Raw genomic sequence first — 25950 nt, 5'->3', positions numbered from 1 at the left:
TACATGAAGAGTATGCTTGAGGAATGGAGAGAAGGCAGGAATCTCTGAAGCAAGGTAAACAGGGGAGAGGAGTTTGGTAAGGGCAAGGTCTTACGGGTCTTTGCGCGTAGAGTGCAGAGGGAAGTGTGATGGGAGGCCGCTGAACCATTTAGTGAGGATGGCGATATAACAATAGAAAATACATTACAGAAAAAGGAGTCCTCTGGACTCTGTGTGGGGAATGCACCACAGAAGGGAAAATTGGATGTGGAGAAAATAAGGACTCCATTGTCTCAGACTTGATGAAAGGTCACGGTGTTTTGCAAGAGAAGGGAGGTAGTAGTTGGATTCAAAGCATATTATACAGTAGGTTTAATAGTAGTTGGAGACTTGATTTGAGTTGCACTGATTTGCCATGGGGAGTTAGGATGAGGAGGATTTCAAGAATAACCCTTAAGGATCTAGCTCCTGTGACTGGCTGCAGTGTGAGAGGCAACCTTGGAGGCGCTCCATGTTTGGGGTGGTGGAGAGACTGATTATGAACGTGAGGGCCTTTTGGACAGGTGAGGCTCGTTGGGATGACTATAGACATGCAAGTGATATCAGTTACAATAGAACAATGGCCGGAGAGCTCATGACGTGTCCCCTAGGGATAGGTAGATGGTATGTTTTGGTGTTCACGTGTGCCCTTGATCTGTCTCCCTTCTATCTCCCCCTTTGTCTCAGGGATGGGGTGAGAATTCGAAGCTCACATATTTTGCCCTCATTTTGTTAGCAGAAAACTGTGTAATGGTGACTCTTCAAGACTTTGTTTTTAGAAGGAATTCAGATAGAAGCCTTATTACCTGTGTGGATTCAAATCAGAGCTATAAAAATACTGTTTTTCAGATTATCTGTGGTGTTTTACTTGTGGTATTTATATTCCTCATTCTTTGTTAGTACTGAGGATGACCTCAGAAGCCTCTTTTCATAATCAAGATGTTCTCTGGAGGTGTGATTGTTCACTAACCATCTTAGAGAATTCAATGAAATATATGTTGCAGATATTTTTTTTCCACTGAACTGTATCATAGAAGAGACTCATGAGAAATTGAAAATTTGCCTAGAAATGGCTAAACATCTGTGTTTTTTGATAAGATTGGTGGTAGGTATGAGAGATCAGATCATTAAGTCAGGCAAGATAAGATAAGCATGCCTATGAATTAAAGTATCATTCAGCAACTATGATTGAGTGCCAAAAGATCTTTCAAATAAACAGATAATAATAAAAGAGGGATTAGCCATCAAGTAGGATGATGCAGAGTCTCATTTTTCTCCTCCAACCCCAATAGCAAGTCATTTTTCTTTATACAGTCTCTTGATCCACGCTTCCACACTTAATGCAACAATTTAGACTGCCGCCTTATTGCATCATCTCATACGTGGGCTATTGAAGTAGGTTCGGTCCTGCTTTCTGGTTCTTCCTTCTGTTCTGCACACTGCCATCAAAGCAAATTTTCTAAGGTACTTCTTTTTTTTAATTTTTAAAAGATTTTTTAAAAAATGTTTATTTAGGGGCGCCTGGGTGGCTCAGTCGGTTAAGCGTCCGACTTCGGCTCAGGTCATGATCTCGCAGTCCGTGAGTTCGAGCCCTGCGTCAGGCTCTGTGCTGACAGCTCAGAGCCTGGAGCCTGCTTCCGATTCTGTGTCTCCCTCTCTCTCTGCCCCTCCCCCATTCATGCTCTGTCTCTCTCTGTCTCAAAAATAAATGTTAAAAAAAAAAAAAAAGAAATATATTTAAAAATGTTTATTTATTTTTGAGAGAGAGAGAGAGACAGAGGGAGAGTGGGGGAAGGACAGAGAAAGAGGGAGACACAGAATCCAAAGCAGGCTCCAGGCCCTGAACTGCACAGAGCCCGACGTGGGGCTCGAACTCACAAACCTCGAGATCATGACCTGAGGAGGCGTTGGACCCTTATCTGACTGAGAACCCCATAAGGTATTTCTTTTATAATGATTCTCCTGCACTCAAAATCCTCCAGTGGCTTCACATGTTATGAAGGTGAAAAGTCCTATCTCCTGTGGTGGATAGTTGGGAACCTTTGTAGGACCCAGCCAGTCCTATTGAGTGTATTTTCCCCATTCGTTGTCCTATAAATGCACAGGAGTGTTTCCACCTCTGCGTTTGTTTATGTTTTTTCCTCATTCAGGAATACCTAGATTGTCCTTGAGTTTGTCCTTCTCTCAAGGTCAAGAATGAGCTCCACCTCTTGGGAACACTGCTAGGCAATGGATCATTATAGATGTTGCATTGCTTATCCCTTGCTCCTTTATACTTTCTGCATTTACATGTCCCAGATTTTGCATCTGTATTATTTGCCTCTAATGTGAGAGAACTCTCCTTATGACGCTTTCCCGCCCTGTTTCTCAGCAACCCTCTCCACAGGGCCTGGATGCCTGGCCTGAGGTCAGTGGGATCTTTGAGATCATCTGTATCTAGATTCAAGGCATTTTTCCACTGAGGGAAGAACACAGAATAATTTAAAAGCCTAGTTTTGGAAGTAAGAATGAAGAAAGACAGCTTTTGCCAAAGGCTCTCGAAAGTGTACTGTGTAATAAAATGTAAGGCATGTTTCTCCATCTTTCCCTGTCTCTTGTCTCTGTCTCAATTTTAAAGCTTATTTCCCCCTTTCTTTCAACGTTTATTTATTTTTGGGACAGAGAGAGACAGAGCATGAACAGGGGAGGGGCAGAGAGAGAGGGAGACACAGAATCGGAAACAGGCTCCAGGCTCTGAGCCATCAGCCCAGAGCCTGACGCGGGGCTCGAACTCACGGACCGCGAGATCGTGACCTGGCTGAAGTCGGACGCTTAACCGACTGCGCCACCCAGGCGCCCCTATTTCCCCCTTTCTTATAGTGAATCATATTTTTCTATTTCCTTCCAGAATCTGTTTTCTCCTTCAGTCTTTCATCACCCTTAACATATGTCCTTAGTCATCTAAGACTCTTTTTCTCTCCCAAATCATCTTAAGAAAATGTTAATTTCATTGTCTAAACTTTCTCTCTTTTCAATTATAATACTCAACTTCTCTTTCTTTCTTTTCTTTCTTTCTTTTCTTTCTTTCTTTCTTTCTTTCTTTCTTTCTTTCTTCATTCCTCAAACTTTTTTATACATTCCTATTTTCTTGATGGGTCAAGAGAGACTTTGCCTTTCTTTCTTTCCTTTTCATTTTTTTTTCTTACCCTAAATAATTCACTGCTAAAGGCGTTGACATTTCTATTTAAAACACCGTTTATATTCAGGTTCTTATTCTTCTTGTTCAATCCAGTCAGTTACAATTTTGTGTATGTGTCTAATATTGTCTGATGGTTTCTGTGAAATTGAAGATAAGGTTTTGTAACAAATTACTTTAGGGTACTCAGGCTTGCAGATATTCTATATTACCTACTACATCACCTGCTAATTACATACTATCTTGTTTTTGCCTTTACAATTCTGCCATTTAAGTCTCTTATGTCTGTAGGAGAATGTTGAAGTAGCTTCTTCACATGATAGGCCGTAAACAGTATTGTCATATGCATATGGAGAATGAGGGCTGTTGTCATTTTTTAAAATAAATGAATGCCTTTCTTAGCCATGTAATCATATCAACTCTCTCAGATGAAGGGGTAATTGCCTTCCTTCTGATTAAAATGGGTTCTTGTCATAACAGGGCTAAACTCATGGACTCTATTACTCAGCATTCTAATAAGGAGGGGTAAGCTCAGGACAGTTGCTCAAATGTGAACTCTATTTGTTTCGAGAGAGTTGGTTGGAAATGAAATGCATAGAATTTAGGTGACTATTTTTCATGGCGGTACTTAGTTGGTTCTTCTCCATGCCTGACTGAGACCAGAAAGTCAAATCCTGAAAGATTCCCAGGCTGAAAAAAAAACAAAAAAAAAAACAAAAAAAAAAACCCAACGTGAAAATGCCAGCTTTGTTTTTTAACACATGGCTTGAAACTGCGCTTCTATTTTAATTAATTTATTTTTTTGCCTTTCCTGCCCAGTATTCACTCCACTTGGGCTGTGAATGTATATGGCTGCCACCTGCGGGGAGTCTGGCCTTCTCAGCTGAGTAGCCTTGGACTATTATTTGAAGCATGAGAGGTGTCCATACGTTGTGACATTCCATATGGTACCTTGTCTTAGAGTGTTGTCTCTTCAGGAATTGACTAAAATGAAAATAATAACAGTGCTCATAATAGCTTATATTTATTAAGCACTTAATGCATGCCAGGTACGGTTCCATCCATTTTATATAAACTACCTTGATTCATCTTCACAATAATCCTATGAGGTAGGTAGCGTTGTTACAATATCTGTTTTCAGATGAGGAAGCTGAGAAAGAAAACTAGTAAGTGCTTTGCTCCAGGTAGCCCAGATCCCCCTGCGGTAGCCAGGGGGAAAAAAAATTGGACCTTTCCCACTTATTTTGGTCACTACTTCATAATAAAATTATAGGGATAGAAAAGATAAGAATACCTCTATATGGTGGCGAGGATTGTTTGGCTAGATAGTAAATATGATTTCTGGAGTCCCCAAAATGCTTGGTGAGGTCAGGAAATAGGATATTTATTCAGTGCTAAAATTCCATGCCCCAACTCTATCCAAGAATATCAGAGGTTTGGGGCACCTGGGCGTTTCAGTCGGTTAAGCGACCGACTTTGGCTCAGGTTATGATCTCATGGTTTGTGGGTTCGAACCCTGCGTCAGGCTCTGTGCTGACAGCTCAGAGCCTGGCGACTGCTTCAGATTCTGTCTCCCTCTCTCTCTTCCCCTCCCCTGCTCATGCTCTGTCTTTCTCTGTCTCTCAAAAATAAATAAATGTTAAATAATATTTTAAAGAATATCAGAGCTTTAACGTAGATAATGTGCAGGTATACGGAGACACAGAATTCTTTGACTTCAGTGACTATGTAGTACCTACCAGGGAATCTAGTGGTGAGGTATTTAGGGAGTCAGGAGGAAAGTGTGTCCTGGGAAGGAAGTTTAGGAGAAGGAACAATGAAGGGCTTTGAATTAAGTCTGTGGTTAAAGGGTCACATGGATGCCAGTATGGTTGGTTGTCATTATCCACTTGAAATCATTCTTGAAACACACAAAAAGTCTTACTACTTGCTTGTCGTATATGCCGTAATTTCATATGTTTGACAATGCAAACTTTGGAAATTCAAGTCCTATATGAGTTACATATTTCTCTTTAGGGTCATATGCATTTCAATAACAGCTGTCTGAAGTGGGGAGTGGTGTCTGTTAATGGAAGCGTAAGTCCAGGGACAAATCACCCCTGTGTGTGAACAATGCGGAGGAACAGGAATATATAAGAATAGTGCTTGGGCTTTTATTAAAGCCAACCCCCCACCCCCACCCCGTATTTAGTGCTCTAAGCTATGCACTAAGCAAGAAACATGATTTTATCCCAGAACCTAAAGAATGAGATATATAGAACAGTATTTAAAACCAATATTTAAAAACTCTTAGATGTGTTTCAATTGTCATAATTCCTGCTTAATATAATTTTGATATTCTCCTTAAACCGGGTCATCCTCCTCTCCTCTTCTGGCTAGAAACCTCCAGATGATGCTCATTCCCCGAGAAAATTTGCTCAGTGGCTCTGGCGTGATGGTTAAATAAATGCTTCTTCTTACGTCCTTTACATTGAGTATGTTAATCAATCCCCACAGCAGCCCTCCATTATCACTGAGGCACAGAGAAATCCAGCAATTGACCCCGGGCCACACCGTGAGTGAAGGGATTTGAATTCCAGCAGTCACACTCGGAGCCCGGGTTTGAATTGCCATCAATCCGCAACTTGAATTCTTTTAACTAGTTCTGGAGCAAAGTTCCAATGAGCTGAGTACAAGAGTGTCAGGGACTAGCTCCCATTACTCCTCAGAACAAGACAAGGTCATCCACCATCTTGTAATAAGATTTCACTGAGAACTCACTTGTGCATTCCAGATAAGTCAGGAGGCGTGTAAGTCAGTTGAGTCCCACCCTCCAGCTATCTCCCTTGGCTTTATCCATATGAAATCGCAGGTAAATTACTTTGTAACCTGTTCTTAAGGGGAGGGGACACATTTCAAACATACTTGAGCAGAGGAATTTTTAAGTAAGTATGATCTCCTTATGTGATAGGAAAGAATGAGGGAAATGAAATGTTTTGAGTGTCTCTGGAAAGTATCAGTATCCCACTAGGAACCAGCATACAATTTATTTTGCTTCTTCTTTTCAGAGAAAATACGAGGTAATAATTGCTATCCCCATTTGGTATATGAGAAAACTGAGATTCACAAAAGTCCACTAACCTGAGACTGCAAAAGGCAGAGCCAGAACATAAACCAATCCACATCTATCGTCTTAGGGTGCCCAAAGATTGCTCTGCTGGAGGCAGGATATGGTTTCCAATTTTAAGGATATATTCACGTTAAGCTGTGCAAATCCTTGTATTCAAAGATGCAGACTGTGATCTGGGGAAAGATGCCTTCTCCTAAAGATCTCTGCAAGGATATCAATGTGGCAGACAGGCAAGGACGTGGAGATTTCTAGGGTGGAGTGTCCGTGGATGGTGGTGCTTTCACAGAGGGTATGATTTGCTTAAAAAAGCAATTCTTTGACTGCAAAAGAATGTAATGATTCCAATTTGGGACACGTTAAATTGGAAGTGACACTGCAACGTATCCACTAGTAGGCAATTGAGAACAGAGCTTAGGAGTGAAATCTGGGCTAAATTATACACAGAGTACAGATGGGGATTTGAAACAGGGAGTGGATAAGATTTCCTAGGTTGAGTATGTAGGAAGAGCCAGGGCCCAAGAGAGTTCTGTAAATCGCCGAAGGGCTGCTGGGGCTCCAGAAGAACCTGTGAAGGAGCCTGGGGAGCGAACATGGAGGCGGCAGATATGCCTCGGGACCAGAGTCTCTGAAGACAAAGCAGGAGAGACTTTCAAGGATCAGGGAACTGCCAATTGCATGCAATAATAAAGACACCTTAAGAGGATGAAAGCCAAGAATATATAGCAGATCACTGGGACACATTACAAAGAAAAATAAATGTGTTTCATTAATGGAGTTTCTAAAAGATGTATTCACCTCACAGACAAAGCTAATTTTTCACTGTAGAGCAACCTATTACAAGCAATAGAAATCATACAGAAAAGAGAAAACTTGCTCGTAGCTAATTAGACATATGGCCCCTAATCATTTGAGATGGGCCACATCTGCCAGTAAACTGGAGAAAGGATAAGGAAGTAGCAGGTTGGGGATGGAGGTGGGGAGGGAACTCAAGGTGGAGGGCATGGGTCCTGAGGGAACATTGGAGGGACTCAGATCCCACTGAGAATGACATGGGAAAACACTGGGGGGTTTTGAGCAGAAGAGTGATAGGATCTGACTTCTGCCTCCACACGATACTTCTGGATGCTATGTTGGGAATAAAGCGTGTGGAGGGACAAAGCAGCAAGACCAGCGCAGAGGCTCCTGGGATCCAAGAGCAAGATGGTAGTGGCTTGGGCCAGGGTGGTGGTGTCACATGTCACATAACAGATACATTTTGAAGGTGAAGCCCGCAGAGAGAATACCAGAATAGGAATCGGAAACTGCATGCACAAAACTTTTTCCTAGTATTTTTTTTTTTTCTGTATAAAGTAGTTGGTTGGAGGTAGAGGCAGCATTAAGATGAATTGTCTTCCAGACTGAGACAAATCTCAGCATATTTGTATGATAATGAGAGCTGTAATAGTAAGAAAAAAAATTAAAACAGAGGTGAATGGCCAGAGTGATGTCCTTGAACAGGCCAGAGGGAAAGGGGGCTTTGCCAAGTGGAAAGAATGGTCTCTTTCTACTCAGTACCTTGTACCCTGAGCTGGTAGTTCCCAAACTTTTCATGTATGGCCCTCTTTTTAACGTTAACAATTTCCAAGGACTTTCTATGTTAGCAGTTGTACTTTGGGTACTCACAGACGAAGGGAACATAGAATTAATTATAACTAGATTAATTATAACAACAGCAAAGTTATATTGAAGAAAAAGTACAGTTATATGAGACTTTTTTTTTTTTTATCGCTGTTGCTGCTCTATGTTCGGTGCATCTATAGACTAACATATGCCTCGAAACCCCAAAGATTCACGCTGACAGCCCACAGTTTGGAAAACCTGCTTTGGCAAAACTGCACAACCCCTGATTTCTGAATATGCCGGGTGCCTTATGACATGCTATTTCGTCCGAGATTTTGTCTCATACATCCCTCAGGGCATGATGCAAATCCTCCTCCACAAATTCTTTCCAATCACACGCTTCTCTTCTTCCTTGCGTTCCAGTAATTGTCCTTGTACTTTTAGGCTGCTCGTAAACTCATCACTGAATGCACAACATGTGCCACTGGACCACTAGACACTTTAAATATGTGACAAATCTGCACACGTATCTCCTCTCCTCTATCACCTGAGATGATTTCAGCCAGAAATTATGTCTTGCTCATTTTTATTTCTCAGCAGTGCACGTTTCACTATTTAGTGGAATGGAAATACTTGAAAAACTGTTTTTGTGTGTGTGTGTGGTATTCCAGAGAACAGAATAATTATTAGTGGACAAAATTAAGAATAAGATAGATTTTCGGCTTAATGAAAGGAAATACATATGTACTTTTGAGGCCTTAAGAATTGGAAAGACTATTATTTAAAATAATGAGTTCCAGATAGCGGAAAATATCCATGTCATTTTTTTTCTCCCAGCTACCATTTAAGCTCTGAGCACTATACCAAATGTGTAACCTAGAGCATCACATTTAGTCTTTTTAATAGTCCCACAGTGAAGGCATTTTATTTATTTTTTATTTTTTTAATGCTTATTTTTGAGAGAGACAGACAGGGTGTGAGCAGGGGAGGGGCAGAGAGAGAGAGAGAGGGAGACATAGAATCCGAAACAGGCTCCAGGCTCTGAGCTGTCAGCGCAGAGCCTGATGCGGGGCTCCAGGCTCTGAGCTGTCAGCGCAGAGCCTGATGCGGGGCTCAGACTCACCAACTGCAAGGTTATGACCTGACTCGAAGTCGGATGCTTAACCGACTGAGCCACCCAGGCACCCTACAATGAAGGCATTTTAATCACTCCCATTTTACTTGACATGGTGAGGCAACTTGCCTCAGTATATAGCTCGTAAATTGCAGTGTTGGTATTGACACTCGAGTTTGTGTGGTGATCAAGTTTAGATATTTGACTTGGATGTCTCACCTTGTAGGAGGAATGATAAATTGCCAAGGTTATAAAAGAAGATACAATTCTAGGAAGATGCAAGTTATCTAGGTAGCATCCTATGCTTTTATTATAGTTTAGCAAGCTTGCTTTCCAAAAGAGAGCCATGAAATAGAACCCGGAGAAAGAAAAGCCATCCATAGTGAGGTGCGCAAAATAATCTTTCACTTTGCTCATCCCCACTTATTTTTAGATCCAAATTATCCTTGATCTAGAATAAGAACAAGTCCAAGTTCACTGGTACCCATGTTATGATGAGATAACCATTGAGTGGGCTTGGGGAGCCTGGGAGACCTCTCCAAATGTTGAGGACACTTCATTTTTGAGCGTTGGACACAACGCTCAATTAATGACATTAATATTACCATGGTTCTTAGTATGCACCTGAAGTATCTCGGTGCTTAATTAATTTTATCTTCCTTCTCCCTCATGCTCTATGAGTCCACATATATTATGAGGCTTTCTTAAATTCTGTTATTTCTGAGTTCTGTTACTTCTTAAGTATGAATAACAAATAAAAGAAACATTTTTATTTGATAATGTGTCATTTATGAATATACAAAAAAATTCTGCATATTTATATGGAGAAGGCTGTTTATCCAATTCGTACAAAAGGAGAGTACCATATTTTTGCAAACCATTTATTCTTGATGTTTCGTTCAAGAAAATATGTATTTACTTGCAGAGAATGGGACAGGGATGTTGAATAAGGAAATACGCTATATGCATTTTCTCATCACATTTCAATATGTTTGCTCTTGCAGCAAATAATCTAACTTGGCATTTAGAAGCTTGGAGCACAGAGGGAGACATTACCACCCCATCCTTTTGTGCTTCTGCTGGTTATTTTGACAGTCTACTCAGAAAGCTTTATTCAAGTGAACGTCAACTTCACTTTCCATAGAACTATGACCTTAAAAAAACCAATCTTTTCACTTCCTTTGGGGAGCCATGTGACTGACTGCCTTGTCAGCAAGCTACTTTTCCTGAATCTAAGTTATTTCCTTTCCTACAGAGAAAAATTGCTGTTATCACTTCCAACCCCCTCAGTAATGGCCTTTTTCATGTATAGTATATGCTAAAAAAAAAAAAAAAAAAAGATGAATGTCTCTTCCTTTTTGCTTATTTGCTCAAAAATTGTTTATCCTAAAGAAAAATGTAAGGATATAAGCACATTTCATGTACCGTGAGAAAAAAAAAAATCAGCATTTGCAGAGATTTCGGATCCAATAGACAGCCAAAAGTTCTCGGAAACGGCTATTTTAAGACATTCATTTCAAATACCTAAAACCCAAAAGCAATATGGTCTTGTTAAAGCCAGCATCACCCAGTACTTCCCGATTTCTTTTTCATATAAGCTTTTTTTTTTTTTTTCTGGTTTTTATCCCATATAACTTTTCTGTAACATTTAACCCCAGGACCAATGTCTGGTTGACATTACTCCGCCTTGCTTTTGAGACACTGACCGGTCCATCTTGATTTCTTCTCTTGACAACTTTTCGCACCCCTCTTCACTAGCTTTTCTCCCCGCTGGTTCTCTCCTTTAAATGCTCTATCCTCAGCATCCTGCTTTCTTTGTACATATCCTAACTAGACATTCTCACATCCACTCACCTAGCTTCAAGCCTCATCCATTCACTGATTTCCCCCATGTTCAGCCTAGGCTTCTCTCCTAAACTCCAGCCCAAATGCCCCCTGAGCAGCTCCTCCTAGATGTTCCATGGTCACCTCAAATTTAACGTGTCCCAAACCGTGCCCATTATCTTCTCACCCAGCTCCTCCTCTGTTCCCATCTCAGGGAGAGTATTTGTATACGTCCCGCACTAGGCTTAAAACCACTGACTCCTTCTCCATTTGATCCTATTAAAGAGTCCTCATCTCTGCTCCTTCTCTTCCTTCCCCATTGACATACACTTAGTTCATGTACTCACAGTTATCCTCCAGATGATCACAGCCGTGATCTCCGAACGCCCTGGTTTCTTATCTCTCCCCTGCTGAAGTCAGACATTCTGTATATCATCCTCTTTCTTTAACACCATCGATAAGTCCCCATTTCAAATACAGAAAAATCCCAAATGCCTTAAGAGATACTACAATGCCATTTGCAGGTTAGCCTCAATGGCTCTGCCAGGGCCATCTTTCCCCACACTCTGACCACCCGCCTCAAAGGCAGGTGCACTAGTCACCACAACATTTATATTTTTTGTCCTTGCACATGCTATTATTTTCTTTGCCTAAAATGCATTCTCCAATTTTCCCCCCTGCCTGATTGATGCTATCCATATTTCAACAACTGATTCAAATACCATCTCTTCTTTAGAGTCTACCTGGCTTCTCCAGGTGCACATTTTCTCTCTGTTTTTATTGTCCTTAGAGAGAGGTTATGGCAGGACCTGTTAGCATGACCCTCTTCCCTTTCCCTGCCCCACCTCTCAGCTCCAAACCCTGGAAGTAATCCTAGAATGGGAATACGAGGTGGTGGTGTCCTTGAGATAGACCTCCAAGCAGTTTATACTTGGACTGGGTAAAGTGGAGGAGGACAGAGGTGAGGATAAATTCATGCCCGATGGCTGGCTGGGCTGACGCTTAATAACTGAAAACAACTGGAAAATGATGGAGCGTTCTTGGATGCCCTGAAGGGGATTAATACTTAGAATAGTATACTTGGGAAGAATGATTGAGAAATATAAAAACTTCATATTTCTTTTGAGTTAACACTGCTTAGTAAACTAGGTACTTATATAAACCCATTGAAATGCATAGAAATTCTTCAGGAAAAGAACAAATTTCAATCCCAAACCACTATCCAAGCACATTTTCTGTTACTGACTTATCCTTGATTTCAACAGGTAACACCATTGGTCTGTTGTTGGTAAGCCCTCTGGAGATGAAAACATGGTCAGAGGTCCCCATGAAAGACATGTAAGAATGTACTACCTTGTACCAATCCAAAGCATGGTTCTGACTCATAGTGTAAGGATAAATCAAAGATAGATGGAAGCTCCTGCTCAGATCAAAGTTTAGAATGAGTACCTAACCAGTTGCTGAGTGACTAGGAACTTTCTGGAACCACTGAGGACTCTGTTGATCAGTATATCAGAAGGCATATTACTATAAGTCAGCCATGTTTGGAAATAGCTGGCATGTTTATTCATCTTTAGAAAGCAAAAATGCACAGTATTTTATTATATTATAGGATATTAACAGTAATTTTTCCCAAAACTATCCAGAAAGAAATCTAGGCCATTCTTGAACAACTTGTGTCTGATTCTCTCTCTGTATTCTGAATTCTTCTGCTTCTGCTGCATACCTATATTTTCCATACTATGTTGCTTATTTGTCAATTCTGTTCCTGTAAGCCCTGCACTAATTTCAGTCTATTTTCTGAACAATGTCTTGCTTTCTCAGATCATTTTCCCATAATCCATCAGAAAACTTGAGGCACTCCGCTATAATGGAATCCCTTGGACCACATAATATCAGCCTTTAAAGCGATTATATTGCCCGTACACTTGGTCAGAGAGACCTTTGATTTTCAATTTCCTCCTGGAAAGATTCCTCTTGTCTTGAATTTCCTATGTTCCAGCCAATTCCCCCATTACCTCTCTCTTCTCCTGGAGTCTGGCTTCCTGAACTTCAGCACTCCTTTTATCTGGCTGTCCCTGGAAGCCTACATTTACTACTCTTGGGGGCATCCTTGACAATCACGTATAAGCTATAGTCACAGTAATGTATGTTAAAGACACCAATAATAGTCAAATTTAGCTCCAGCAGGTTCTGAACATAAGGGTTTTGCCAATGCTAGAAGGAACCTAGTAATCAGAGGTAGGCGAGCATGAGGATTGCCTAAAATGTTAATAGTCATTTAATTCTTAACATTGTGTGTTTTAATGTAGGACTTCAAACAACCCAAGACAAAGAACAGAGACTGTTTCTAAAGATAAGCAGTGGGGTTGGCTTCCTTACCTTCCTCCTCCTCAATTTTTAAATGGACTCAAGTAATTTGAAAGTCAGAATCACTGATCTGGGCAGCATCAAAATACCTTTTACAGTAAGAGAAGGTACATTTTGGTGACGTTGTTATAATGGCTCTTTTTTAATACCCTGGAAGTTCTATTTCAAACATCTACTTTCACTAGAGACTTTGGGGTTGCAATATACTGTCTGAGATACGCTTCATTACGCGCTGATGAAAGTCATTGTGGAATGCTGTTCTGCTTCGCCAGCTGCTGGCAAATTGTACAAACATCTAAGACTCTTTTTTGCTTTTGATTGAAAATATCACATATAAGGCTCTGTGTTAAAATCAGAAGTATAAAAGCTGCTGGCTTCTGTAAATATTTCATCCTGTAGGTATCCCTACAGGTAGAGAATGGCAACTGGGAGTCAGAAATCACTTGGTAGAAGAGGAGCCACCCACTTCTTTATCGTAACAGCTCCCCCTGCTGGTTCAATACGAAGGCTTCACGATTGTTTGCCATTTTCCTTTCAACTTTTGAGGGACTCTGGAAACATGGCTGGAAAACATTATCCTCAACTGAACCGTGGCCAGGAAAGTCTCAGGAGGGAATTCTTTCCTGACATAAAATTAAACCTGGCTTCAGCATATCTTAGGGGGAAAAAGGAGGAAAACTTACTGTTGATGTTTCTTGGCTTGGTTTTCTCTCTGTTCTTAAAGCAACATTATTTTAAAAATCTGTAACAAAACCTGTCATCTGCCAAGTCAGTCCAAGTGTCCCAGCGGCTCACAGCTCAGGTTTCTCTGTCTTGCCCTGTTCTGTTGCTTACTCCACACAAACTTTGCAAAATTTATTCATACACGGATGCCTCTTAACTTACCTGCAGCAGGAGCAATGGCTCGCTCGCTCTCTCTCTCTCTCTCTCTCTCTCGTGGAAGGGATCTTGGTGCCTAATTCCCACAGAGTCCCAGGCACTGTGGCACCAATGTGGTGGTGGGACTTCCAAGTCAGAGCAACCAGACCTCCGGGTGACTTCCTCCTTCGACCTTACTTGATAGCGTGGCAGGATTTCAGAAGTGGCTCAGGGGCAGTTGACCTCAAGCAATGTATTTTCAGGTCTAACCAGATGCACTACTTCTTGAGAAAAGAAAATCTGGAAGCTGGGGTTGGAGGCCTTTGCCTCTCTGTGCCTGAGGTAGATGGTGTGATGATTATTATGTGACCTGATCCACTGGTAAGAAGGTGGGAGGTTATTTATTCACCCAAGGGTCAGGCGTTAGAATTAAGTTAGAAGGAAAAAAAAATAGAACTGCCTGCCCTGGAATACTGAGGGCTCTGGTGGTGAAAGAGGTCTTGCAACTCAGGATGAGGCCGGACCCACTCGCCGAATCAGTGTGGTTTGGGTCACCCCTTTTCCTGACATGACCTTCTTTCTGGTTCCTGTGGAAATCAGTGACTTGGAGACAGTTTGTCCATGGCTGTGGAAGAATTAGAACAAGTGAACTGACATCACTGAGAATTTCTGTAGTGTATAGAATGGTCATTATCGGGCTTTGGACGTTCAGACATTGGTTTCTGGCTCCGAATCTGCCACTCATGGTAAAATGCACTTATAGGATTATAGAATACCATGTTGGTATCCTATGGTCAATCTGCACCCTGTGCGGATCAGGAAATAACATGTGACACAGTCCACAAACCCTCCTGGGGAGTGGCCCAGCTGGGCCACACACACACCAGGCGCTTGCCTATTGATCTGGTTTAAGATCTGCTCCTAAATGGTTTCCTTGTTTAAGATTCTTTCCTTCCACTGGTATCACTGGCCAATTAAAAAAAATATTAAGTGTTTAAATTTGGTCAACTGAATAATTTCTGTCCTGTGGTAGATTGATGTATTGGTACCAAATATTTAGTCCTCCTTGCTGTGAGAAGATTATACTCTGGCATCTATCACCATGTGACTTTTAGTGCCTCCTGTGTTGGAGGGGTGTTCTTTGCCCTACTGACGTTAGGCTCGGCCGTATGACTTGTTTTGGCCAATGGAACGTGAGTAGACATTACACATACCTTGCCTCTGGCAGGAGCTTCAAAAACCATTGATTGCTCCTGTCAGTCCTTTTCCTTGAGAAACCACGTTCCCCTGGTAGGGTCTGCTCCTTCAGCTAGGGTCTCCGAAGAAGACAAGAAGACATGGCATGAAATAGAGCCATAGCAGCTGACCCACAGCCACCAACACGTAACACAAATGAGAAACAAACCTCTGTTGTTGTAAGCCACTGAAATTTGGGGCTTGCTTGTTACAACGGCAAAACTAATATAAATCTCTCCCACAGTTTAGCCCCAACCTGCTTTTATGGACCCACAGCACCACCACCGCACATGCATGCTGCATTCCAGCCAATTTAGAAGCATTTCCACTTAACAGTCTCTGTGTTTCTGCTTTTATGATTCTCCTAGCTCAAACTGTCCCCAGTCTTTAACAAACCTCACTTTAAAGATTCTTCCAGCTAGCTCAAAATCTATCTCATATATGGAATTTTTTGAATGTTTTGGTTTGAAGTGGTTTTTCCTTCTTTTGAAAAGCAGCAAGCATTCCATGTTTATGCTACCCATCACTCTCTTTGCTAATAATAATAATTAAAAAAGTGGTGTTTATTGAGCTCACACTATATACTAGATACTGGTTTTTTTAACTAACCAGTGTTAGTTTGGATACATTAAGATGGGATGACATGAAAGGTTAATTGTGGGTGAAAAGCCTGTGAAGGATAAAAGGAGAGGAAGCAGTAGCAGAAAGTGGCAGGAGCCTTCATACCACAATGATGGTCTGACGTTGTGGAAGGAGAGAAGGGGAAGGAGGATTGGTCTCATGCTGCAGTGTAATTCCAAGAAATGTTCTGTCAAGCCAATAGGAGTCTTCAAGCTGAAGTCATCTTTTCAAGAGTCTCCTATCTCATAAAAGTGACCTGCATTGGTACCCACACCATGCTTGGTCATTGACTAGGAGCAGCCCTGTGGGAATATGGCAGTCAAGCCAAAAGGACAGTAGCTGGGGTTGGTCATCAATTACATTCCCACAGCATGAAATCTGAGCACTCCTTTCTCATGGCCATCATGTCATCATTAGTCCACTTAATCTTTACAAAAATCCTATGACGTCATGACTGTTATTATTCCTGTTTTAAAGTAAGAAAACTGAGGCCCAGGGAGTTTAAGTGACCTTGTTACCATCACTCAGCTAGCAACAGGTTGGAGCCTGACTTTGTCCTCTAAACTATCAAGTGACTTTAATTCTAGGCATGTATTAAGTGTGTGGATGAGTAAATGCACCTTGGCATCACCTGTGATAAGGTGAAAATTTGATATGACAGTAATCAATGCCACTCTCTTTTTGTTGGACCCACAAGTCCAATCTTCCAGCTATCATGATACACAAGCTTCAGAACTGGATGTTTTTTCAGGAGACTACTCTTTACTGTTCTGATAAAATATTCAGAAATACTTTATGAATAAAACAGCTCATTAGAAATGCTTCCTGAAACCCCAAAGAAACAAGGCTCTTTTCCTATAATTCTTGAGCCATCATTCCAGTTCTATTTCCTGCCGCGTCTAACAGGCAACGTGTTGTTAATCTTACGGTCTGTTACATCATGCCTGTTCTCTTGGTCTTAGGAATGCAAACTTCATTTTCTCCTAAGAAATCATTTTCTTCCTTGTTCTGTGATGATGTTTCCCTTTAGTGAGAAGTTGTGAATGATCTTGCTGAGAGAAGCAAACAAAGACACACTCAGATAGTTTATATTTTGGGAGGAGACTTAAACTACTTTCCCGCATCCCCAAAAAACAAAGAAAGAAAGGAAAACAGGAAAACTTTTAGGGTTAGAGTAAGTAAGCCATTGCATCCTATTTCCCTATAAACTAAGAGCTTTCCCTTACTTTTCTCATGGGTCCCCTTTAAAAAAATAAAAATAAAACCCCCCAAACATCCATCCATCTATCTATCTATCTATCTATCTATCATCTAGATATCTAGATATCTAGATATATGAATATATCTCTATATGATATATATATATATATATATATATATATACATGTATATATATATACACTATACACACACACACACGTGTATGTGTGTGTGTGTGTGTGTGTGTGTGTGCATGAGATATTCTTTCTACTGCAGTGTGTGGGGTTATAGAGAATGCTGGCATGTAGTGAGATCAAAACACTTTGTAGACTGAATGTACCTGCAAGAATCTTTTGCAAGATAAAACTCAAAGACACCAAATGAGCAACCAGACAATCAACCTCCCAAATCCTCCAAGGTTTTTTCTGCTTATTATTATTCCCCTGACCACAGTGTGTGGGGATTTCACTTTAAGCTCAGGGTTAAGACCTACCCTGGACAGCACAGTGGGAATGGTTATCAACTAGCTTACAAGGACCTTTAACTGGTGTAACAAACAAGCTGAGTTATCAGGATTAATTCATTGAGGAATATTTTTTGTTTGTTTCTTTTTTTGTTCTGTTTTGTTTTTCTGCCTTTGGAAGGCAACAATCAGGCACCATGATATTTCCAGTCCTTCTTATTTTTTAAAAAGAGGTCCCAAACTGCTTAAGTTACAAAACACAGTCTTATTTCAGAAAGTAGGATCTTCAGTCACCCTACATTAATTAACACCGCAGTCTGCATTCAAAAATAAGACTTGTCATCCATTTGCCAGAGCTGGTTCTGGACAAGTCTGTCTAGTGAAAGGGGTGTCATGGGCTTGCTTTCTTTCCAACCTTTCCTGCCACTCAATAGCTCTTCCATCTGACTCTACGGCTGAAGGAGGGAGAGAGAATGCAGATCAAGGGACAGGAAAAAACCTACTTAAATGTCATGCCTGTCCATGGCTTCTTGCTTTCAGAGCCTCACACTTATTCTTCCAGAACTCCCAACCTGCCAGGGCCCTCGGATAGGATCAGATAACAGTTCTTTTCACCTTTGGCCTCTGGTTCACCCCTCCAGCCTTCAAATTTCTGGTGCTTCATTTTATTACAGATTTTCTCAGTAGGGATCCCCTTCTCCTTGGGTAGAAATTCTTTTAGACCTGTCCTTAGGATCCTGTCTAAAAAGGCCCCAGGCTGGCATTCTTCCGTCTGGCCCTAGGCATCTTGGCTTGCAGTTGGAGGGAATAAAATTATGTCCTAGCTGCAGAGCTCTCTACCCCATGGGACTCCAGAGGGTCTCTTGCTCTGGTGTGTGTCAGAGAAACTTCCCAAACTCAGACAACAAAAGCAGATTCTCCATGTCGTCTCCTTTGAAATCCTTCTTGCTAGTGAGGAGGTGGGTCTCAACCCTGCCTCCTCCTGGGGTGGAGGGTGGAACTCACAGTACAATTCTCTGTCTCAAGCTGTTCTCTTCCATCTTCCTTTTAATCTCCCATCTGGGAAATCTCTATGCCCTTGAAGTGGGTGACAGGCCCAAAATCCTGTAACTGGTTCTGAGCCATTTCCTTTGAAACTTGCATTTGATTGAAGGCCTCTGCACTTGATGTGCCATTGCTTATATGGCATTTCAGTTGACTCTTCCATTTACTATTATCTATCACCTCTCTTTCTTTTCTTTTTTTCTTTCTTTCTTTCTTTCTTTCTTTCTTTCTTTCTTTCTTTGTCTCCCTTCCTTCCTTCCTTCCTTCTTTCCTTCCTTTCTCTCTCTTTCTCTTTCTTTCTTTCTTTCTTCCTCTTTTTTCTTTCTCTTTCTTTCTTTGTCTTTCCTCCTTCCTCTTTCTTTCTTTCTTTCTTTCTTTCTTTCTTCCTCTTTCTTTCTTTCTTCCTCTTTCTTTCTTTCTTTCTTTCTTTCTTCCTCTTTCTTTCTTTCTTTCTTTCTTTCTTTCTTTCTTTCTTTTTCTTTCTCCCTTCCTTCCTTCCTTCTTTCCTTCCTTTCTCTCTCTTTCTCTTTCTTTCTTTCTTTCTTTCTTTCTTTCTTCCTCTTTCTTTCTATCTTCCTCTTTCTTTCTTTCTTTCTTTCTTTCTTTCTTTCTTTCTTTCAAAAGGCAGACTACCACATGCAGTGCCCCATTTGGATGTCTGGAGGCTTGGAAGCTTGACTCACCTACTTTTACAAATAGAGCTTGAGAGCTTGTTTGGAGGTTCTAGTAGGGGAGCACAGCTATTCACATACCCTTGACCAAAGAACAGTCCTCCTCTATCAGGGAAGGTCATCCTCTTTGACAGAGTGCACAGCTTCAAGAGGGACACACATGAAGCAGTGAGGGAGAAAGGGGATACCCACCTAGACAGTCAGATCAGCCAAGTTAACCCTGGTGATCAACAGGGTCACAGATGTAACAGCCAGACCACCCTCACTTCCTGTATCAACTCCTTTCAATGTCTCTGCCCCTTTTTGTATCTTCTATGAAAATTTCCACATTCTTATACTGCACACTCTACCACCTACCTGAAATGTGTCACCTCCCTGGGGCTTTAGCCTTCCTTCATCCTCCTCATCCTTTTGGACATCTAACAGGTCCCAGTTTTCCCCATCCCCTGGCCCTATCATATTTGAGACTTTGGGCCTCCATCCTTTAGAGCCCTGGTTTTGCCAAGCAAGTTGTGAATGCATTGCTATTGCACCCTTGTTCCACACTGCATGGGGACATTTTAATATACTGCTAATTGCAAGTGACACCTTGACTCGGCAGTTTTTAAATTTGTGGATGATTTGTTGTTCTTAATTTTTTTTTTTTGGCAAAAAAAAATTAATTTAGTAGTAGCAGTTTAGTTTTTTTTTTTTTAGTAAAACCCTTTTACAAACTAAATATTTCCATCCGTTTAATGGTAAATGTTTCAAACAAATTCAAAATGAATAAATGGGAATAAAGCTAGAGCTAGAGTGGGGGCCCAGAGACTGCCCATCTGGCTTCCTCCACAGCCCCAAAGGATTTCAGAAACACACTTGGAAAAAATTCTCTACTTTCAAATGAGAAATGATTTTTAAAATGGGAACAAAGCATGGTTGATTCTAAGAAGGGATATGTACCCCAAAGCCCTTCAGAAGCCACCTCTATATGAAAACTAGTGATTCCAATGGCCCCAGCCCCAATTCCTTGCTTAGTCCTGACATGATCAGCTTCTAAAATGTCATCTCTTGGTGAGGCTTCAATGCTCCTTGGAATTTGGTTTATTTATTTCTCTAAAACCCAAGCTCCTGAAATGAAATCCCTTTGAAGAAACTCATAAAGGCAAAAGGCCTCTTTTCTTAAAAAAAAAAAAAAAAAACCCAGAAAACAAAAATCAATAGCTCTAAAAACTTTATTCTGTGGATTATGATGTTTATTGGCATTTTAATGCCATTCCTTAAATCCCTAAACCATATGAACCACTGAGACTTTACCAGACTAATTATGCTTCAGGCCTTTTGAACTTTGATTGCCAGCCACTATTATTGCTTTGGGTTTTCAAAAGGAGAGCCAAAATTTCCCTTTACCCTTCCCACGTTGGTTTTTTCCTGTAAATGTACTAACACTTTGTGATATTGACATCATCCGGCCAATACAAAAGAATGGCCGCTACTTTTTAACTGTCCCGCTCCCCAGCCTGGGGGGTGTTTAAAGATTCTTGTTGCATATTCAGATATCCTGGCCAGGCATGTGGAGTGAATCAAGTGGTGGCTACTTAGGGAGGAATTGGCAGGATGGCTCTACTTCTTTTTGGGTGAGCAGAAAGTTTTATGAAGAGTAGAACGAAAAAGATTCAGAAGTAACACTAGAAAAGAACATAATCTCTTTTCTCCCCACAAAATTTCCTCATTGGTGACCCTGTAAAAGCTTGTGTTTGTGATATAGGACCCCAAGGACCCCTCTAGAGTGAATAAAACATGCTAGCGTGATCCAGACAGGCCCCACACGAAGCACGATGAGAGTCTGAAAGTCATGGACCCACAAGAATTTTGGACTGATTATTTTTCATTGCCTGCACTGAGCAGGGGTCCAAGGAGGGGGCTTCTGGGGGCAGCTGGTGTGCTCTCCTTACCGCCTGGTGTCCTTGACTGTAGAGAGTCTACAGAGAGCTGAGATTCTAGGAGCTGAACAGGAGGAACAATGCACACTCCACACCAGCTGTGGAAAATGCTCTCAGGACCTACTCCTATTAACATCAGAAGTGGCAAGAAGCCTCTGTACTAACTGAAAATGTTGAAAACAATTATTACCTTTAGTAGTAATTGTTGCCATTTTTGCTTTAAAACTCATTTCAGAAGCATGTTGAACTAATGGACGGATATCTAATAATGAGCATCTACCAATTAGTATCCTGAAGCCAGAGAGGGAGTAATCAAAATTCTACCTAGAGGGGTATCAGCTTGGCTTATCCATGAACACCTCTGGACCACTCCGACCCTTTTCTCTTCTTTGATATCTGTAGTTCAAGCATGTAATTTGACACAGAAATATGTATTATCTTACGTGGTGAAAGACTGTTTTATACCTCTGTTTGGATCGAATGAAAACCTGTTAAAATTTTAAAACCCCACACAGAGTTTTCTCACTCAGCATCAGGCACAAGACAGGTTCTCAGAAAACCTTGGTTTGTCAATTAGTGGTTAGCAAGTCACAGTGATTGTCAAATGCACAGAGGAGCCCGATGGTTAAAACTTGGTCTGCTTCTACTCATTGGCAATATTGACCACAGGAGCAATTCAGAGTGCACTGCACGCAGACATTTGGGAAGTTGTCAGTTTCACTGCATTTCTGGCAAAGAAGTATAATCTGTTCAAAATGCTTCAACCTAACTTGTAGGTTAAATATGACTAATTTTTCTTTCCTTGTCAATGAGAAAAAACAATACCAAACATTTGTGAGCCTACAGCAGTCCCACTGCAAAATAACATAAAAGTTAACACGGATTTTGCAGCATTCACCTCACAGTTCTGCCATTTATTGGTTGTGACATTGAAAAATTATTTAAATTCTGAGTGTCTCTTTCTTAGTTCTTTATTTCTTTTCTCTTATCCTCTGACAGCAACCATAAAATTGTTTCAGGATAACTAGTTAGCTTGGAGGTTAAATCACACCCTCTATACCATTCTAGAGACTAACCACTGATGTAATTCAAAACACATCCATAAATATACACACATATATAACCAGACAGAGAACAATACATGATAAATGACAGATCAATGGGTAGATATTTTTAACTACTCTCTTAAGAAGTTAGATTATTCTAAAGGGAAGACTCACCCACAGTCCAAATCAGGATGGATTTAGGTACATAGTCTGGGGTATATACTTGGGATAGAACATTGATATTTGTCAAAATGGGAGAGGCATAGAAGTGTTGGGGAAGGAAGGGGACCTGGGAGAGGGGAGAGCTGGATGATCAGTGCGGAGAACAGCATTGGCAGAGGAGGAGAGCTGAGCTCTCACAGGTAGAGTGAATCAGGAGCCAACCTCGAAGACAAAAATTACTAGGAAGTTATGAATTTGTTTGCTATGGGATATGTCAGCATCTGTTTCCCAGTGTGTCACCCTTGTATCTTTTATAAAAGACAAATTTCTCACTGAGAGTTTACTGTGAAAGTCCTTTTATGGAGGCGATACTTGTTAGAGGATAAGTTTTTTAAAAATCTCTAAAATGATGATAATAATAGGGTTAGAGTAAGCATCAAATGAGCTAATGCTTATGAAATGCTGTCATGTAATAAACAGTTATTTCTAAAATTATTTTAAATACATTGTGAATTGATTTATTTGTAACTTCATAGTTGCTTGTGATTTTGTGATTACTATTGATTAGAATTACTTTTTTCATTGCAATATAGTAAAATGGTTGAGAGTACAGGCTTTGGAGTTAGACAAACCTAGGTTTAAATCCTGACTGCCCCTTTTGGTGTGCATTCAGGCAAATGACCTCTCCTTTTGATTTGTAAAATGAGGATTAAAACTGCATCATCTGACATGTGCAGGGGGGTGGCCTAATAAGACAGCATTCTAAAGCTGTATTACTCAGGGTTCTCAAAGGAAAGAGATGAGACATTCAAATGGGACAATTAAGGAAGGGACAATTTATAAAGTTGTGGGTAGGCCATAGGGAAAGTGGCATAATGGCTAGTATTCTATTCTTTGGCTAGCCATGAATAGGACTAGTCATGCAGAGGACTGCACCCCTCCCCCAACCCACAGGTCTACGACCAGAAGAGGTGATGGAGAGGGTAAGGACTGGAATGCAGAAGGACAGTTGTGTGGAACTGAAGACAAAGGAGCCACTTAATATGGTCCATACTGATCAGTATCTCTGGGGTACAGTGGGGGGCATGGTGGAAAGTGGGTATGGAGAGGCCTGGGAAGTATCCAGCATAGAAATGATAAGCAAATGCCTGATATAGTAGCACTCAATAAATGATTGCATATATTAGACAGAATGTGATACATAGTGTTTATGATCTTGAAACTATAACTTTTTATTTGTACCCCAAGAAATATGCCTAGTGGAACCAATGTGATTAGAATGCTGGTTCTTGCTAATTCACCAGGTTTGTTAGAGTCCTTTCATAGGTACCCCATCATCAGAAGGCACCAGCAACATTTTCAGATACCTTGCTGAACTGTCTCTCTCATGATAAGAATATAAACCTGCGAAATGATGAAGAACTCCATAGGCTGTGGTAAAGGACGCTAATTTGCTCACTCTCCAGCCATGCCGCCTGAACCAAGGCACTATCCTTTGGCTGTATAAAAATGATCCTTGATACACTGATAAACCCCAAGACTCAGTCTTCTGCCCTTTATTTTTCCTTGTCTGCACTCAATGCCTGAGTGGTCTTGTCTAGTTTCATGAATTTAAGTGTCATTAATAAGCAGATGACATCACTGGGCCCAGAGTCTGACCTGCCATCTTTCTGGAAGCAGAGGAACTTCTGCTGCTCCTGGACTCCAGGGTGCGGTATGCATTTTATGAGACCCGTCACTCCGTTTACACAGCTCTCCCAAATCAAATCAAATTAGCCACGTGGGTGATAAGCAAAAGCAGCAACTTTCCCCCAAGGGCAAATGGATGATTTCTGCAGAGTTCCCAAGCGCTGTCCATTTCATCCTAGGTCAACAATTCCTAAGTGCCTACCCCCAAAAGATGGAGTGTCGTACGGTCACCTAGTGCAGTGTTTCCCAAACTGTGTTCCAAAGGAAGACAAGCATCAGCAAGATATTAATTGGAGTTCATCAAAAGCAATATTTCATGGTCAAGTAAATTTGGGGCAGACTGAGTTAAATAAGACTAAACAGACTCTAAGTTACAAGTCTTCCTTCTTTGCCTTTTACATAATTGCCTGTGCTGTGAGTCTTCTCGAGAAAAGCCATATATACAGGATTTTCTCAACTTGTTTCACCATAGAACTCATCTTTATAGACCCTCAGGTTCCACTGGACACATTTTGAAATACTCAGTATAGTTTTAAATATTTTGATTCCATTTTCATGTAATCCTCTGAGTTGGCAGCAGAAATACTGTTTTTCCATTTTACAGGTAAGACAAATAAAACTCTCAGCAGGATACACTGGCGTTTGGTGTAGGTTGTAAAGGGGTAGACTGAACCCAAGTCTCTCACTTAGAACTTTAATTTTCATTCCATTGCACCGATTGCCATCTCTGTTGGTTTCCCAGGGTTGCAGTAACACAAACCGGACTGCTTCAACAACGGAACTTTCTCCTCTCACGGTTGTGGAGGCTTGGAAGGAGGTCTGTCCCACCCTCTCTCCTAGCTGCTGGGAGTTGCCAACAGTTCCTGGAGTTCCTTGGCTTATAGCTGCCTCCCTCCAATCTCTGCCTTCATTTTCACATGAGTTTCTTCTCTATGTGTGTGTCTCTCACTGTAAGAACACTAGTCACTGGTCTATGTTAGGCTCCTAATGTATTCGAAGTTATTATGTGTAAGCTTAAAGCCTTCATTTTTCTAGGCCAGAATCTAACCTTTGCTTTATGACCCAATATGGAATCTTCTTCACACCTTTGTCAAAGTGGTTGCCTTTGATTGAATATTTGCCAGCTTTTTTTCTTTTTCCTTATTTGAATTAACCGGAATTCCATGCAGTATCCTAAGTACAATGCACCAGTTTGACACAAAGATTTTGTACTGATAATTTTCTAATGATTCTCAGGACTTGCATGGCTTTTTGGTTATGCTAGCCCTTTGGGGCATTCTTGGTGAAGGTACTGGAAAGAAGTGTTCTTCCTTTTTGAGACTGCTCAGCTGGTAAAGTTTAAGTCTAGTGATGCTGGCAACTGTTCTTGTCACTTCTGGAGAAAAGTCTCCTGAGAATCTAGCCAACATCAAGCAAGGAACAGGAAAGAAGAAAGAAAGCAGAGAGGAAGGGGGTGGGGAAAGGAGAAGGAGAAGGGAGCGCTAACAGACCGGATCCAGTTGAGGCCCTGGATCTACTGTTTTCTGAAACTACTTATTACAAAAGAAAAAAAAAAATCTTTTTTATTTAATATAGTTTGAGGTAGATTTCTATCCTTTGTCTGACTCTGTTCGGAGAAGTACAGTATGGAATTCCTTACATCCACTTCTCATCTGCTAGAAGTGAGGAAGGTGGGACTAGGAGCAAGTTCCTGCTTTGGGTCAGACTGTGTTAGGCACACATGTCATGTCATTTAAGCCTTATGACAACTCTGTCAGTCAGGTATGGCTCACCTGTGAATACGAAATTCATAATATTAGAAGAATATTTTCCTTTAACTTGTAAGAATCAAA

The sequence above is a fragment of the Leopardus geoffroyi genome, chromosome A1 (genome assembly GCF_018350155.1).
Source record: "Leopardus geoffroyi isolate Oge1 chromosome A1, O.geoffroyi_Oge1_pat1.0, whole genome shotgun sequence".
NCBI lineage: Eukaryota > Metazoa > Chordata > Mammalia > Carnivora > Felidae > Leopardus > Leopardus geoffroyi.
This window is presented reverse-complemented; position numbering follows the sequence as displayed.